Source organism: Condylura cristata, unplaced genomic scaffold (genome assembly GCF_000260355.1).
Source record: "Condylura cristata isolate star-nosed mole 26May11 unplaced genomic scaffold, ConCri1.0 scaffold00006, whole genome shotgun sequence".
NCBI lineage: Eukaryota > Metazoa > Chordata > Mammalia > Eulipotyphla > Talpidae > Condylura > Condylura cristata.
The window spans coordinates 31,346,320-31,362,925 of NW_004567107.1; positions in this window are offsets into that span (position 1 = coordinate 31,346,320).

Here is a 16,606-nt window from a genome sequence, read left to right on the forward strand (position 1 = left end):
TTTAATGTCTTTGGGAGTTATGGAGCCACAATTATCACACACGCGCGCACACACACACACACACACATATATTTGAGGTTATATGTTCCAGGTATATAGTCTGTCACCTCAGTAACTCTATATATCACAACATTCCCAGTACCAAAGGTCCAGTCATAACCCACCACCAACATATTCTGTCCTTATTCTTCCCCTCTGGTAGTACCATTTTGTGGTCAATGTCTAGAGGTTTGTGTTTGGTTTCTTTTTGCTTGTTTGATGGCTTTTATTTCCCTCTATACACCATAAATGAGTAAATCAGATAATAATTATTTTTCTCCTGACTTTCACTTAGCAGAATCCCTCAAGTTCCAATCTAAGGTATTTTTCACAAGAAATTGGTTCATGCAATTATGAAAGCTGAGGTGTCCCATGATTTTCCATTTAAAGAGAGAGACTTAGGAAAATCAGTGATTTAGTTCCAGTCTGGGTTTCAAGACATGTGACTCAGAAGAGCTAACAGTATATGCTCTGGTCCAAATACAGGAGAGAATACATGTCTCAGCTCAGAAAGAGAGAATAAATTCTCCTTTTCTCTGCTTTTTTTGTTTGTTTGTTTCATTCAGTCCTCAACAGGTTTGTGCCTACCCACATTGTGGAGGGTGATTTGTTTCAGCCTACTGATTTAAATGCTGTTTATCCAGAAACACCTTCACAAATATACCCAGAAGAATGGTAAACCAACTATCTGAGTATCCTGTGGTTCTGTTGGGTTGACATCACATTCACCAACTAGATATTATTGCCCAAGGTTAGTATAAATAGAACTTGCACCAAACATGATCCTCAACTCACTGCCCCCAAATCCAGCTTTCTGACACTTACAAGATTTCTCATAATAACTTATTAGAACAATCACCTGCCAATACTATTCTCACAAACCAATACATAAATATAAAAGAATATCATTGTTCTTGCTCTTCTACTCTTTATATTTACCCTTATACTCTTACCCTCATTCTCTTTATGTCTTAACCTGGAAAGGAAATACATTTTTTTGTTTTTACAGATGACCTGTTATATTTTGTCTTAAGTTATTTTGGGATGAGCTAGAGTTTGATCAGCAGAGCACTAATCACAACTTAAAAGTAATTTCAGAAAGAATTTAAATAGTGTAAAAATCCATACACATAAAGGAACAAAGAAAGGTGTTTTCATCACCACAATGCTAAAGGATTGATAGGAGTGGGTGTAAGTAACTGAACATAAATTCTTGATGCTTGCGTACACTGAAAATAGTATAGAAATAAGCCAACAAAAACTTGTCTGCTCTTCATGTACTGGAAGATTCTTAAGATGCGACAATGTGATGGCAGCTTTGTCAGGAAGAGGAACAAATGGATGACTAGAGATTCTTCACCAAGTGTCTAAAAACAGTGTTCAGAATTCCACCCATCAGCCTGAGGAGATGAATAACTGAAATCACATTATACCTATATTTTCTGAAGTGAAAACTGTCAACATTACTGTCACTGACAATGTTCTGACTGAGCTGGAAGGAGATTTTTGGCAGTTCACAATCTGTTAGCTCATATTTCCACAGCTCTGGGGAAATGGCCTCAATACTTCAAGACCCAATACCTGGGTTGTCAGGGAGAAATCAGGGTCAGAAGTAGTCACTGGTCTAGTACTTTCAAAGTTTAAAAAGAAAGACACAATATATGATGTTAATAGATAACATTATAAACATGTAATTCATGTTTTATTCAGAGATTGTGTTTTTTACATGGAGAATTGGTCAGTGTTCATTTATTTGATGTTTATTTATTAAATATGATTCCAGGTGTTGCAAATATAATAGTGAGCAAGCAAATACTACAGTTTAAGAAGTTATATTCATATTTTGTTTAGTTATATGGAGATAAAAATAGGGAGGTGATATGAACATACTATACACAAGGAAAAAATGAACAGGATTTTTTTTATTATAGAAGTACTATGAAGGCCATAAAACAGACTTAGTAAAGGGAATAATTAGTAGAATAGTAGTGGAAAAGTCCCCTCTCAGGAAGTGGCACTCAAACTCAAACATATGTCATTTATAAGTGTAAATAAACATGCTGAATTGTGTGTAAGCCATCAGAGACTGTGGCCAGTCATTCTAGGGAATCTGCCAGTTGTAAGTTTGATAGGTAGGCAGCTGCACAGCATATTTTACTGGGGTAATTAAAGGCGGAAGCAGTCATTTCCTTGCTCTTATTTTTGCATGTCTTATACATGTACATAGATAGTTATTAAGTAACAATGTTTTAAATATGAACATAGAGAAATTGGTGGCTATATTGGTTTATAGGTTGAAACTATGTTCTTTTATGTGGAAGATTTAGTGATTGAGTTTTGCACTTATACATAGAGATCTACGATTTCTATGTGTCCATATAATGTATAAAATAATTCATAAAACTGAAAGTTTTTGTGTTTACATAGACACAGGCATTGTATCATTTAATCTATATAACACAATACCTAAGCTTACCTGTGGGTAGGTTTTTTTTTTTGAAGATTTATTTATTTGTGCATACATATCTGGGGTACAGGCCAGAGGTACAGGGGCGGTGAGAGGATTCACCAGAGAGAGAGTGGGGAGCAGAACAGGCAGATCATCAAAGTACACTGCTGAGGGGAGCAGCAGGTGTGTCAGGAGAGGTCTGCTGTACCATGTGGGTCAACTCTGGGGCAGGTGGGGATCGAACTCATGCTAGAGTGTCTTTAGCTTCTTAGTCTATGCTTTAACCTGCTGCGCCACCAGGGAGGGCCCACGTAGGTTTTTTTTTTTTTTTTTTTTGTGCATACAGAACTTGGGTACAGGCCAGAGGCTCAGGGGCGATGAGGGTCTTCACCAGAGACAGAGTGGGGAAGAGAACAGGCAGATCGACGAAGTACACTGCTGAGGGGAGCAGCGGGCGGGTCAGGAGAGGTCTGCCATACCAGGTGGTCACCTCCGGGGCAAGTGGGAATCGAACTCATGGGGAAGCGGCTTTAGATTCTCAGTGCTGTGCTTTAACCTGCTGCGCCACCAGGGAGGGCCCCAGGTAGGTGTTTTAAATGAGAAAGTAAACCACAGATACATTAAATCTGTTCCAGAGGTTGTGCATGCATACAAACGACGCATTTTAAAATCCTTGTTTTTCCACCAACATGCCCTTTTGTGTGGCTATCATTTGAGTATATTAGACAAAGAATTGTATGTTGAAATACTCAGGCTCATAGATAGTTACATGATACAGATAAACAAGAATAAGGTAAGAAAAGTACTAATGTCAGAATATTTTTGGTTCTCATTTAGCAATAATTTTTAGTATAATGGAACTCAGTCTCAGATAGACAATGCCTTCCATTGATAAGCCTTAGCAGAAGATTATTGCATTGATTTTCATTTTAAAATTTGCAATCTAAATTAATTAACAATCTACCTAATTATTAATACTGTGTAAAGTATTAGTTATTAAATTGTCAGCACATTAAAAATACATTCATTTTTAAAATGGGAAAATCTATTTATCTATCATCTACCTATTATCCACCCATCTGTGTATCATCTATCCTTTTTTTTCTTTTAATTTCTCCAGGGATTCAAAATTCTTCAGGAATTTTCCCTAAGCATTCTCAAAATGACACTTTTGAACAGAGATTAAGCATGCACATTTGTTAAATAGGCCTGCTGCTAGGTATAGTAATGATGTACTTTAAGTGAATGTCTACCTCCTGGGTTATAATCCCCCTTTCCTTTTGTAAATTTTGGGTCTTGTGTTTTCAGGAATTTAGTGACCTGCTGCTTCTGTTCTCTGTCTGATTTATCAAAACACAGTCTTAAGGCATACTCTAGTATTTCATTAATCCTAAAGTATTAATAACTAATAACAGCTTAAAGTATTTCTTCTCTAATAAATATTGTGTTTTAATAAAAATCGAAAACCAATCTCAAATAATATCATTTCAGATATCATGAAGAGAGACTCATAGGAACCTTTGTGAATTATGTGGGCAGTTTTATAATTTACTTATTTCTGAGGTCAGCTGCTTCTATGCAATTGAAAACAGGACTCACTGAAAACTGCCAGAAAAACATAACTACCCAATGTTTTAATGATGAACAAAATAAGATGTATGTCTGCCAGATTTTCTCACAGCATTAGCTTTCTTCTCTACCTCATGACCATGCAAGTTCTGACATGCACTGAAGTAATTAAATGCCATGAAGCATCCTCAAATTTTGTTCATGCTCAGTCAAATTCATATCTTCTTCCACACCTCTTAGTAGGTGTGGAGCCAGAGCCTGAAGGAAGATTGCACACTTAGTCCCTTCAGAAAAGATGAACTAGGCACTGTTAAAGTAGTGCTCCTCCTGCAAGGGCCAGTCTCCACAGCCACAGTCTTGTGAGGACTTTTCCTTGTCTATTTTACCCTAGAAAACTTTGGTTAAAATAAATATCAAAGGAAGCCTGGAAATAAAAGAAGGAATGATATGTATAGAAACAATGGCAGACAACATGTTAAGCATTTTACTTCTATTGTCTCAAAGACATCTCACAGTGGATCCATGAGGTCAATGTTGTCACTGCTCTGTAGGTTATACATGAGGAAATGGAGGAGGCACAGGGTATGTACACCCCAGATCACACAGATAGGCAGTGGACATAGGGATATTGACCCAGGTGTGGCTGAGGCAAAGTCCATTTACTTTGTCTCTTCATACATACTGAGAAAGTGAACACTGGTAGAAGGAGACAGTAATTTTTCCAGGTGTTCTTTGCCATTTATTCGAATGATCCTACATATAGCATCTGGCTCTGGTTACTTCCTTAAAGCAATGTCTTAATGAAGATTATGCCCTGGATGGTGACATTCAGAAGAAAGATGATGATAACCATGATTTCTGTTCTTTCTTGAACCTTCCTTTTATTCCCTTGGGTTTCTTTAGCATTTTACTCATATTTTTGTGTTAACAGTTGACATATATTTACTTTTTATGAGCTCCTTGAGGACAAGGAACAAAATTTTGTTGTCTTCCTTCCTCTTAGTATTTCCTTTCCTACTTATCTTTGTTCATTTCTCTTATCCTCTCTACCGTTCTTCTGCGAGGCTTATCTATAACTGTGGTGAATACTGAACTCCAGAGCCAGTTAGTGGTAATCTTGAACCCAAACCTCATTGGTTTACATTGCACATTTCTATCTTCTTGTTCCTCTGAAATGTCCCTGGATAATTCCATGATGGTTAATGTGTCATGTAATGACCTAACTTCTGCCTTGAATATTTTAGTTTTTTTTTTCTCTGACTGTAGTATCACTTGATAGGCTTGGGATTCATTTTCTTATATTTGATATATAAGGTCTATATACTTTAATGTGTTAAAACTTAACATCGTGGAGGAACATGACTCAGAATATTCCTGGAACCAACTCTTTGGGAAGGTTTTGACCTGAATAGTTTTTGGAGGTTGATTGGTGATATGTGCTAGTGCACTGAAAGGACATAGAGTTAGACAAAATCATCAGATCCATCAGATTTGGATTATGAGAGCAAACATCTCCAAATAATTACTTTTAATAATTTTCCCCATTGCTTATAATGGGCAAGACATTGACATGGTGATGGGGGGTAGTGATATTGCAAGATGGAGAAGAGTTTGACCCTGAAAGCTTCTTTGAATGACTTTTCCAGTGAGATTTATGAAAATTGACTTGTTACCTACTCACTTGACTATAGTGGGAATCTTTACATTTTCCTAACAACCACAGGGGGCTAAAAATTTCCCTGGGTATAGATGTGGTAGTAGAAGGAAGTTATGTTATTCACTTTAAGGAAGTAAATAAAAAATGCAATACAAGGTGCTACTGAAAAACAAAGGATTGAATACCACATAGGGTGTATGCAGGAATTCATTTGGGGGGATTAAAAGAAGGCTTCTGGAAGAGGTGTCACCTTAGTTAAGTTCTGAGGACAATGTAGGAATTAACTGGTGAATTAAGAGAAATGGGGCTCAGAACAATGTACCTGTACCAGGCTTTGAGAGAGTGTTATTGAGAATTTAAAATAGTCACAAAAGTCAAATAACAACAAGGAATGAAATGAGTTCTCTGAATTTGGCATCAGATTTCGTAATGATCCTGGGAATACGTTCTAATTAGGATTAGGGAGCTGAAAGATATATGATTATGGTTAAGGGATATATAGCTGATGAAAAAGTGAACTCTAAATTTCTGAACATTTACATATGAAATGGATGATAGTGTTAGGATGGTGATGTTTTTGAGGGAATTAAAATTTATTTTTGAAAATGCTTTTTGAAGCATGTTCTATATGCTGTGAAATGTGCAGAAGCATGAGGAATTTTTATATGGTAACCATTTTGCAGAGCACGATAGGAAACTTAATATTCCATAAGCCTCACTCATACTGCCTTCTGATAAAATCTCATATCTTTGAAATTTATCCATGTTGTTGGGTATAGCAGTGGATTGTTCTTTTCCTTTGCTATCTAGTATTCCACTTCATAACATCCAACTTTAATTTTCATATTATTAATGGACACTTGAGTTGTGTCCAGTTTTGTGTACTATTAAAGATATTTCTATCTTGCAAATCATTATACAACTTTTGGCTATACATCAGACTTTTCTACTGTATATAAAGGCAGGCACGTACCTCATGGATTAAAGCATATACATGTGTTTTGATTTGGTGGAAACTGCCAACTGGTTTTCCAAAATGATTGTACCAATTTAAACATAAATCAGCAATGTATGAATATTTCATTTTCTCCATATCCAACCAGCATTTGCATTTGCTTGACTACCTTTTTTTTGACTACTGGAGCGGGATGTCTCCTTATGGATGTACTTGCTTATCCCTGATGACTAATGATATAGAACATATTTCTAGATGCCTTTTGACAATTAGATATCTTTTATAAAATGCCTCTTTAATTCTTTGCCCAAATGTAAAAATTGATTGTTTCTAAAAACTTTTTGAGAAGTTTTTTGTAGAACTTCTTTGATAAACAAATATTAATCAGAAAAAAATGAGTAATTCGAGTAATTATAGATTGAGTGTAAGAAAATCTCTTAAATGCTTAATGCATATTAATTTATTAATCTTCACTAGTCAACTCATTTATATAGAGATCACTATTACTTTCACCCTTTAATAGATGAGAAATTGAGGAACAGATATATTTTTCATATGACTAAGATCACAGAAGTAGTAAAGGGCAGAAATGGCTTTTGAAAATAAGCAGTCTGTTTCTAGAGCCCTCAAGCTTAACTGCTACACTGTCCTGCATTTGGATGCAACTAATGGAGCTAGATCCCTGAGAGGGAATGCCAGAGGTTGAGGGCACAGATTTGGAGATTAACCTTAGGTGAGAGAAATACTGGAGAAGAGAAGTAAGTTTTTAATTGAAGAGAGATAGGAAGCTGAAGGAATTTCAATTCACAAATTTCCATTCCCTATAGTCAAATAGGAAGCTAATCCTGTTTGACAGTAAAGAGGCAGTGAGAGTTTGAGAAGGATGGAAAATATTTTAAGTTGGAACTTCGGAAAATGGGACACTGACCAACTGGAATACACAGAGGAATATCTAGGATTTTATGAATTTTAATTTGAGATTGGAGAGTACAAATCTACTGTGACACTAATCTTTGTGTTTTTGTGAGTGACACTGGCAAAGGTCAGAATCCTATACTATGCCCACAAAAGCTGGTTTTATTTAGTAGGATTGGTTTTGTTATTTGTTCTATTGGGAAGATAAGAAAACAAGAACTTGGACTACTGGAAAAGCATCATACATGGAGGTAGTGGACGAATGGGGTTGGGATGGAGAGGGTAAGAAGTATAGAACGTGGGCAACCATGGGAGAAAGGGGAGGAACTCACAGATTGAATTTCTCAAAAAATTCTATAATAAATATTTATCCTGAGCGTGTGTGGAAACTGGAATATTAAAAAGGGTGGTGAGACGCTAGATATTTGAGACAGTGATTTCTGTTGTAGAACAGTCTAGATATGACAAGGTTCAAGGTGTGTTTCTGGGTGTTGGTGATTGCAGAGGAGTGAATGGGTGGGGTGATGATGAAATTTATTAGAATTGAGGAAGTCAGGAAAGAACTGAGATACTAGGTTGTTTTAAAATGTGGAGTATCCATAGAGAAACTGAAGTCACACTTGAGTATTGAGAGGTGCTGAGGATGAAGAGAAAGATAATGATTCAAATATTCACTAAATGTGAGAAGCTGGTATGAGCTCTGAAGACGACTTTGAAAATAGCAATTAGATGAAGGAGAAGTGGGTGACATAGTTGAGTGCTAGACTACAAAGACACAATTTTTAGATAAAACTACAAAGACACAATTTTTAGATAGGATGGAAGAATAAAGTTTGAAAGGTAGGATTCATGTGTTCAACTTATTTAGCACAATTGCTGGCAAACAGTCAGAAGCCAACAAAAGTTTGTAGAAAGTGAATTTAGAAGGAATAGGGAGGAAGAAATCTCAAGTGATCTGAAGAAAGAAACTCACAGTGGAGAAAGACTGGAATCAGTGGCAAACTAATTTAGAGAAGAGATAAAAGGCATCCATTTGTTAATAATTTCCTCCTGATTATGGTTTATTGCCTTTAGTGCTTTTGAAATAGAGATTAGAGAGTGCAAAGGTATTGCTTTCACATCGTAGTAAATCTTAGAAAGAAGCAAGTCTTATCAATATCTTCCAAACTTGGAGCCTAATCTTATTAATGATACAAACTAGCACTCAAGGCATCACGCACTGTTCAAGCACTTTACACTTTTAACCCACTTAAAATCTGCTCAGGAGTAATTTGAAGCCATTCCATTTGGGAACTGATTTGGTAAAATCAACGAAGATACATTTTCCTCTTGATTGTGGGCTCACAGTTCTTTTCAACCATGACACGTGCAATGTTTATAGATGTAACACACTCTCATACATTCTATGGAAAGTTCAGAGAAGTAAGTTAACATTTACTGGCATTACTATTTAAGTAGCTTCCCACAAAGGTTCTTGCATGTGGAGCAGATGCGGGAGTCACTGCTATATTCAATGACTTGGGGTACTTACTTTGTTCTTGTTCCCCTTGAATGTGGATGAGGAAGACAGATGTTCTTAGAAGAATGATTTTGAGTTTGTAAAATTCATAACAAATTATTTATTAATTTTGATATTTTCACCCTTTTTGGAAACATTACACAGTCACCTTCCTCTCCTCCAACTCATCCACGTGCCTGTCACACATTGAAGCTGTTTTAAGATTATCTGCCTTAAATCATCAATACATTGTATGTCTGTTTGCACATATTTCTTCTCATCTTTTTTCCACAGAAGGTTAAAGCTAGAGCAAGCATATGAAAACACTGTTCAATTCTTTAAGGCTTTCAGCTATGCATTCTCACTTTTGTTCTCTCTCTATTAAGTAATTAAATAGGGGGCAGATGAAGTTAGTAGGTGGCAGACGCAAGACCTTCTTGTTCATTTTCTGGTGAAAACTTTTTCCTACTATATACGTGTCAGACTCAAGCTGATCAGGTTTTCAGTGAGGTTTTCTCAGACATCTTTTCACTGGTCAAGAAGTATAAAGCAGTGATTTTCAGGCTATTTCTTAATATTAAGTTATAACAGTGGAGTTGCAGGAGGTCACTTGAGCTGGGGGTGGAGCAGAGTGAGCTCACCACACCTGTGCACACACAGCGCACACATTCATATACATTTTTATGGATAAGCAGACTCAGAACATGGGAGTAAGTTTACCTAAATGACTCCTCAGTGAATCTGTTGCAGAAATCGGTCCAATTTCCCCAATAACTTTCTTTTCAGTGTTCAAAAAGAAAACACTAAAAAAGGATACATTTCACATATGTATCCTTTTACACTGATGAACTATTCCTTGCAAACTTGTGCATGCAATCAATAGATTCCTCAAAATTAGCACCAATGCCCTGATTGAAAAATCAATCCACTACTTTGGTCCTTCATTCTCTATTAAACTTTGAGAAACTCTCTTTGCCCTGCTATATCTGATTTCCCTCACTGGTTTCAAATGCATTCTGATTCCATGGAACATATTTAATTCAGCTTTACTGAGATATAGTTGATAAAAAGAATTGTAAGATATTAAAATGTGCATTGTGATGAACTGATATACAATGCACATTGTAAAAGGATTCCCTTCCCCTCTTCATCTAATTAGCTGGTAAATCTATCACTTCACATAGGAATTTTGGTTGTCTTTTTTTGTGTGTGAGCATATTTAAGTTCTATACTTCTTGTGTGTGTGTAGTAGAACTGGGGGGTAGGCCAAAGGCACAGGGGTGAGAAGATTTACTAAAGACACAATGGGGAGCAGAACAGATGGGTTGACTGAAATATACTGCTTGGGGGGGGGCGCGGTGGGCAAGGCTGTGAAATGTGGGTCAGCTCAATGTGGGTCAAGGATTGAATTCAGGCTGTAGAGGAAATAGGTCCTGAAGTTCTAATCTCTTAATAGATTTTAATTTTATAATATAGTGTTATCAATTACAGTTACCAAATTTGACACTAGATCCTCAGATCTTATTTATCTTACAGCTGAGAATTTGTACCTATGACCAATCTCCTCTATTTCTCCCATCCTCTAGACTCTAGCAACCGTGGTTCTACTCCCTGTTTCTTTCAGTTTGAAGATTCTACATAAGCTAGTCCATGTAGTATTTGCTTTTCTTTGGCTAATTTCACTTAGTATAATACATTTAGTTCCATCTATGTTGTTATAAATGGGAGGATTTCCTCCTTTTCTAAGACTGGATAATATTCCCATGTGCTTTTTGTGTGCGTGTGTCTATGTGTGTATAACATCTTTAGCACAGAAAATCACAATCAGTATAACTGCATTTGACCACTTAATTCCCCCCCCCACCCCTGCTCCCATAATGACTAGCTTCTTTCTCTTTCTCCTTCTTCTCTGGAGATCTGGGACTGTGGTGAGACATCTGCTCTGTCCCCTAGGTTTGCTCCTGATTTGAAAATAAGTACATCTAAATTGTGCTTCAGTCATTACACTGAAGACAGATGTCAGATTTCTTACAGGCTTTTCCTTTCATTCTCAAGGAGAAATAAAAAGTTGACAGATAGTTTCATCTCCATATAACGGGGATTGTAAGGTTAACCCTTACAGCTCTGTCTTTTCTGATCTCCAGGTAGCCTATCATGTTATAGTTCTCTGTCGAATTTTGACCTTTAATGCTTGTTTGTATAAATGAACTAATTATCTTCCATTTCTCCTTCCTATTTGTTATTTAAATAAACAAATATCAAACTATAGTCAACTTTGTATTTTCAGGTGCATATGAAGACCCGTATCTATCCAGCAGGCAGGAAGTTTAGCTTTGCAGACATTTCTTACAGAAACCATCATGTACATTATTCATTTATCTCTAGGGCCGAAATTAAACCTTATTCACCACTCAGAAATAGATGAAATGATAGAACAGATTAAATACAAACCTTCAAAATTCTTCAATTCAATATGGAGTAGAAAAATTTCAAAAGGCAGAAGTGAGCACACCCACTAGATGATATTTGTAACTTTTCCAGATTGACCAAACATATCATATACTTATAACACCACTCAATTCATCATGAGATATTAGATGCTATCATGAAAATGGGGCAAAGGAATGTACAAACAATGACATTTCACAAGAAAAATGCACATGTAAAAAATTCATTACTGTGTGGAAAGATAGTTTAATTATGGTATATTGCATTTTATTAAAGCCTCTTTCTAGGGATATGGATGTGGACTTCCATCCTGAGTTTCTACTTATTTTGGCTAAATGGAAAATATGGGTTATAATCTTTGATGTATGTCTTCTATAATTAGTGGAATTTATTCTTCTGCTTTGCGAAGGAAGAGCTAAAATAATATTAGAATAAAAAACTAGGTGCTGTAGTACTCTGTCTGGAGAGGTCAAAGCTTGGCTCAATTGAGTCTCATAAATATTCATACAATCCACACCATCATAACCTGCTATATTGAATAGGTCTAGAGTTGGAAAGAAATATAGGGAGGGTAGTTATCAGATCCTTGTCATCAGGAACTCACAATTAAATGATGCACAAAAGTATAAAGGTCAAGATGCAACTTGGGCTTAGTAATAGAATCATCAAAAAAAAAATACAGTGAAGTATTAAGGAAAGAGTGAAAAAAATTTGGTTTACTTGAAATATCACCTTAATAATACTGGATTTTCTCTAAGTTGAAGTACTTTCATAAGTTTCCGAGATAAATTGGATTTACTATATAACAAAATAATCACATTACCTTTTCCCTTAAAGATGGGAAATGCCACTGATTGTGACTTGCAAAGTAAGAAAGTGGGATAAGAATTAAAAAGCTTTAGTTAGAAGTTTGTTCTCTGGCTCAAGGAGTGTGTTTTTACTTTATTTTTATTTTTTGAGTAGGATAACCAAAACTTGGATTGGTCTGTGCAATTCAGTGAGTCTCTTCATCTGATACACTGTCTGCTTCTCTTCCCTTCTTCAGTGAGAAGCCAGAAGTTGCTTTAAAAGCACAATCAAACCCTCACATTCCCAGCAGATCAGTTTCCATTTTTTCATAGCATAAGTAATTTGGAAAACTTGACTATTAACCAAACTGTATTTTCAATATGGACTGAGATGTAAATCACATGTTTATTTTAACAAAACTGCTGCAGCATTTCAAATTCTATCTTGCATAGAGGCTTTTGCAATACACACCTAAACAAATAAAGGAAAGAGAGGTTTCTTTCTTTCTTGTTTCTTTTTTTGGTTCTCTCCCTCTCTCTCTCTCTCTCTTTTTTTTTTTTTTTGTTTTCTTTTGATGTCCTCCACTAAGGCCTTTTCTTGTTAATTTTGTCAGCTAGTTGCTACTTAAAGTCGACTTCCACAGAGATGTGTGTATTTGCAGGTCAGCTTCATCAAACATTCATTGTTCAATACTCTGACAGCTGGTAGCAAGCATTCATACTCCTTCCTTGTTTGGTTTTCTGATAAAACCTGTCAAGTACTGGTTGACTATAACTGAATTTGTCACCCTCTCAGCAAGGTTATACCTCTTCTTCTTATAAAATAAAACAATAAAACAACATTTCTAACCCCTCTCCATCACTCCCTCCCAATTTGACAAGCAAATAGATGAAGAGCAGGTTTAAACCAGACTAACATCAACAAAGTTCATTGTTAATGAAAAATTCTTACGCATCTAAAAACCAAAGGATTGCTTCTGTGAGAACATTTGCTCAGAAGATGAGGGAAGATAGAGAGAAGGTTACAGAAAAAGAGCCCTGGTATGTACGCAGTTCAAACTGAGCATCTAAAATCTGTCAATTTGGGCAACAAATCATTCCAACCAGATGCTTGGTGCCCTGTGGGTCTTCTCTATGGATTTTTTCTACTTATCAAACTAGTTTATTGCTGTGGAAAGGATAAGTACCCAAAAGAAAACTATTATGAACCATCTAATATAGGATTCGCAGTTCCTAAAGATGAGAGCCAAAAATGAAGTAAATTTCACTTTTACATGGGACAAGAGATGAAATATCTCAGTAGTCAATGTAACTTTTAAGTGTCACCTAGGCAGATATATGAGAATTCTGTCTTTAGAAAATGCGTCATCTTCACACAGCTAGTTAGATTTCTCTAAGCTTCTGTTATTTTCCTCTCCCTTTTTTTTTTCATTCAGAAAATGGAGACACTAGTAACTGCCCTGATTACCTCAAGAGTTTATTGTTAATAACACATGAGTCTGTTTGACAGAATAAAAGCTTTCACTTGTGAAATGTATTCAATTTTTTATTAGCTATTTTACTTATAATTACTTTGAGGAGAAAGTAATCAGAGAAGAATGATTCCAAAGGTCTTTTCCTTTTTAACAAAAAGACTAAAGGAAGACTGAAGACAAAGTATAAAATCACTACATGAGGATGATATCAGTGGTGATAACAATTACTGCTCTGGTATGACAACAAAATCTACCAAAAAAAGTCAACCCAAATATCTCAGGATCATAGCACTACAGAGATTTATTTTTTTGCTGATGAGGCTAAATTGGAGAAGATGCTGTGTACCACTCAGCATTCAGAAATGGAAGCTGTGCTATGTTCAGCATACAACTCCTGTGACCACCCTGTCAATAGACTGTTAAAGACAGAGTTCAGAAGAAGGCATAGAATGATAGACCTGATCTTCACCTACATATCCTCAGCATACAGTTATGTTTATACCTTCTAACAATGTACATTGGGACATAGAGTCCAATAACAGGCAAAAGAGAAAAGATAAATGCAGTTGATAAATAGCTACTCAGTTTCTGTCAGATTAAATAATTTCTCTTCTTAAGATTAAATCATTTCTAGTCCTCGCTTGTGGCGCAGCGGGTTAAAGCACAGCACTGGAAGTTTATATGTTTTTACAGTTTTACACTTCCGCATGAGTTCGATCCCCGCCTGCCCCGGAGGTGACCACATGGCGCGGCAGACCTCTCCTGACCCGCCCACTGCTCCCCTCAGCAGTGTATTTCGTCGATCTGCCTGTTCTGCTCCCCGCTCTGTATCTGTGAATCTTCTCACTGCCTCTGAGCCTCTGGCCTGTACCCCAGCTCTATATGCAAATAAATACATCTTGAAAAAAAAGATTAAATCATTTCTATTGATCATTTTTCAATTCTGGATTCTTTCCTCTATCATTTTTATTCTTCTTTATTTAATCACAGCAAGTTTTTATTTCAGAATATTTTCTGTTCCCGAGTTTATATATTTTTACAGTTTTTATTTCATGGTTTAGAATTCCTATTTTTTTCATATATTGTGAATACATTTTCTTTTGTATATTTAAAAATAGTTGTATTTCTCAATTGTCTGTTATTTAAAACCACTGTTGATTAATTCCAACATCTGGGTTTGTCTTCATCAGCTAATTCCTCATGAGCAGAAACTATATTTTCATAGTTTCTAAATAGATTGTATAATTTTAGACCATATACTGTGCTTTGGGAATGTTAGGTTGTGGAAACTCTAGTTTCCCTTATTTCACTAGAAATTTTAATAATTTTGTTTTAGCAGAGAATTAAGTTGCTTGATTTCCAACTGCAAATTGTCTTGTAGAGTTCAAATGTTCAGTTCAGTCATTTCATTCTTACCCAGCCTACCCTGAATCTGTCCTGCACATGCATCTATAAGGGGTTGGCCAAAGATCTGGACAGGGTTTATACACAGAATTTGACGGTTTACTCCTCTGGACTCTCCAAGATAGCTTGCACTTCATAATGTCAAGATTGCCCTGAATTCTTTACTCCAGTTCTTACATTGCCCATGTGATAATCACTTTGATCACTTCACCCAACTTCAACGCTAAAAACTAAAGGAATGGAAGCACACGTACAGGGCCCTTCTTCCAAGTGTTGACTCCCTTAAGCAGCTGTGTGCTTGTTCATCCTTTGGTGCATATGGTTAGTTTTGAATTTTAGCTTGAACAGACTTTATAATTCTTATCTGGGAGAGGAGACAGTTGAGTGTCAGTCTGGGAAGAACATAGTTACACTCAAAGTGGAACTTGACACCTGCCACTCTTAGTATTCACTGACATATTTATTTTACTGATGGCTTCAGTGGTTAACAATTTGTATACTGAAAGTTATTTTGCCTAACTTAACCTAAATACTAACCTAAATTGTCAAACATATTTACATAGTCAATTTCTTTCAATTGCCTGAAGTTTCTCATTTTTTTTTTTAATGGTCACTTAGTGTTTTATTCCAACAATAGAGATAATTGAAAATATAAATAATTCTGTATAACTTAACTCATGGAGATCTTTCTCACAAACTGTGATTTTCCCCACAGAAAATATAACTTTAGGGGTTCTGTGAAAATACATCTGCCTTCTTTTGTAGTAAATTCTCTTAGGTTGGTGAAATAATGGTCATTCTGTAAATTGAAGACTTTTGTTATTTTCATTTTATTTAAATTGTCTATTTGTAAAAGGGTTGTTCTGTGGGTCCTTAAAGGAACAGATTAAAGAGATATTTTTATTTTTTTTAAAGATTTATTTATTCATACAGAACTGGGGTACAGACCAGAGGTGCAGGGACGATGAGAAGATTCACTAGAGACAAAGTGGGGAGCAGAACAAGCTGACTGGTGAAGTACACTGCTGAGAGGAGCAGTGGGCGAGTCAGGAGAGGTCTGTGGTGCCATGTGGATCACCTCCAGGGCTGGGAATCGAGCTCCTGCTGAAGTGGCTTTAGCTTTTTAGTGCTGTGCTTTAACCCACTGTGCCACCAGGGAGGGCCCAAAGATCTATTATTTTTCAATTAAGAAATGTTTTCTTAGCATACCAAAGCGTTTTTAGAATGCACTGCTTTTTTATTTACACTTTTTGAATGGTAGAACCACGATTTGGTAGGCATCACATACTGACTTCCAAGGTATATTACTCATTTGGAAGCCACTTTTCTCTACTGAATCAGCTAATATTGAAGTTAGGAGATGCGGCTCAATATTTACAAAACAGAAAATGTGTCAAACACTATTATAT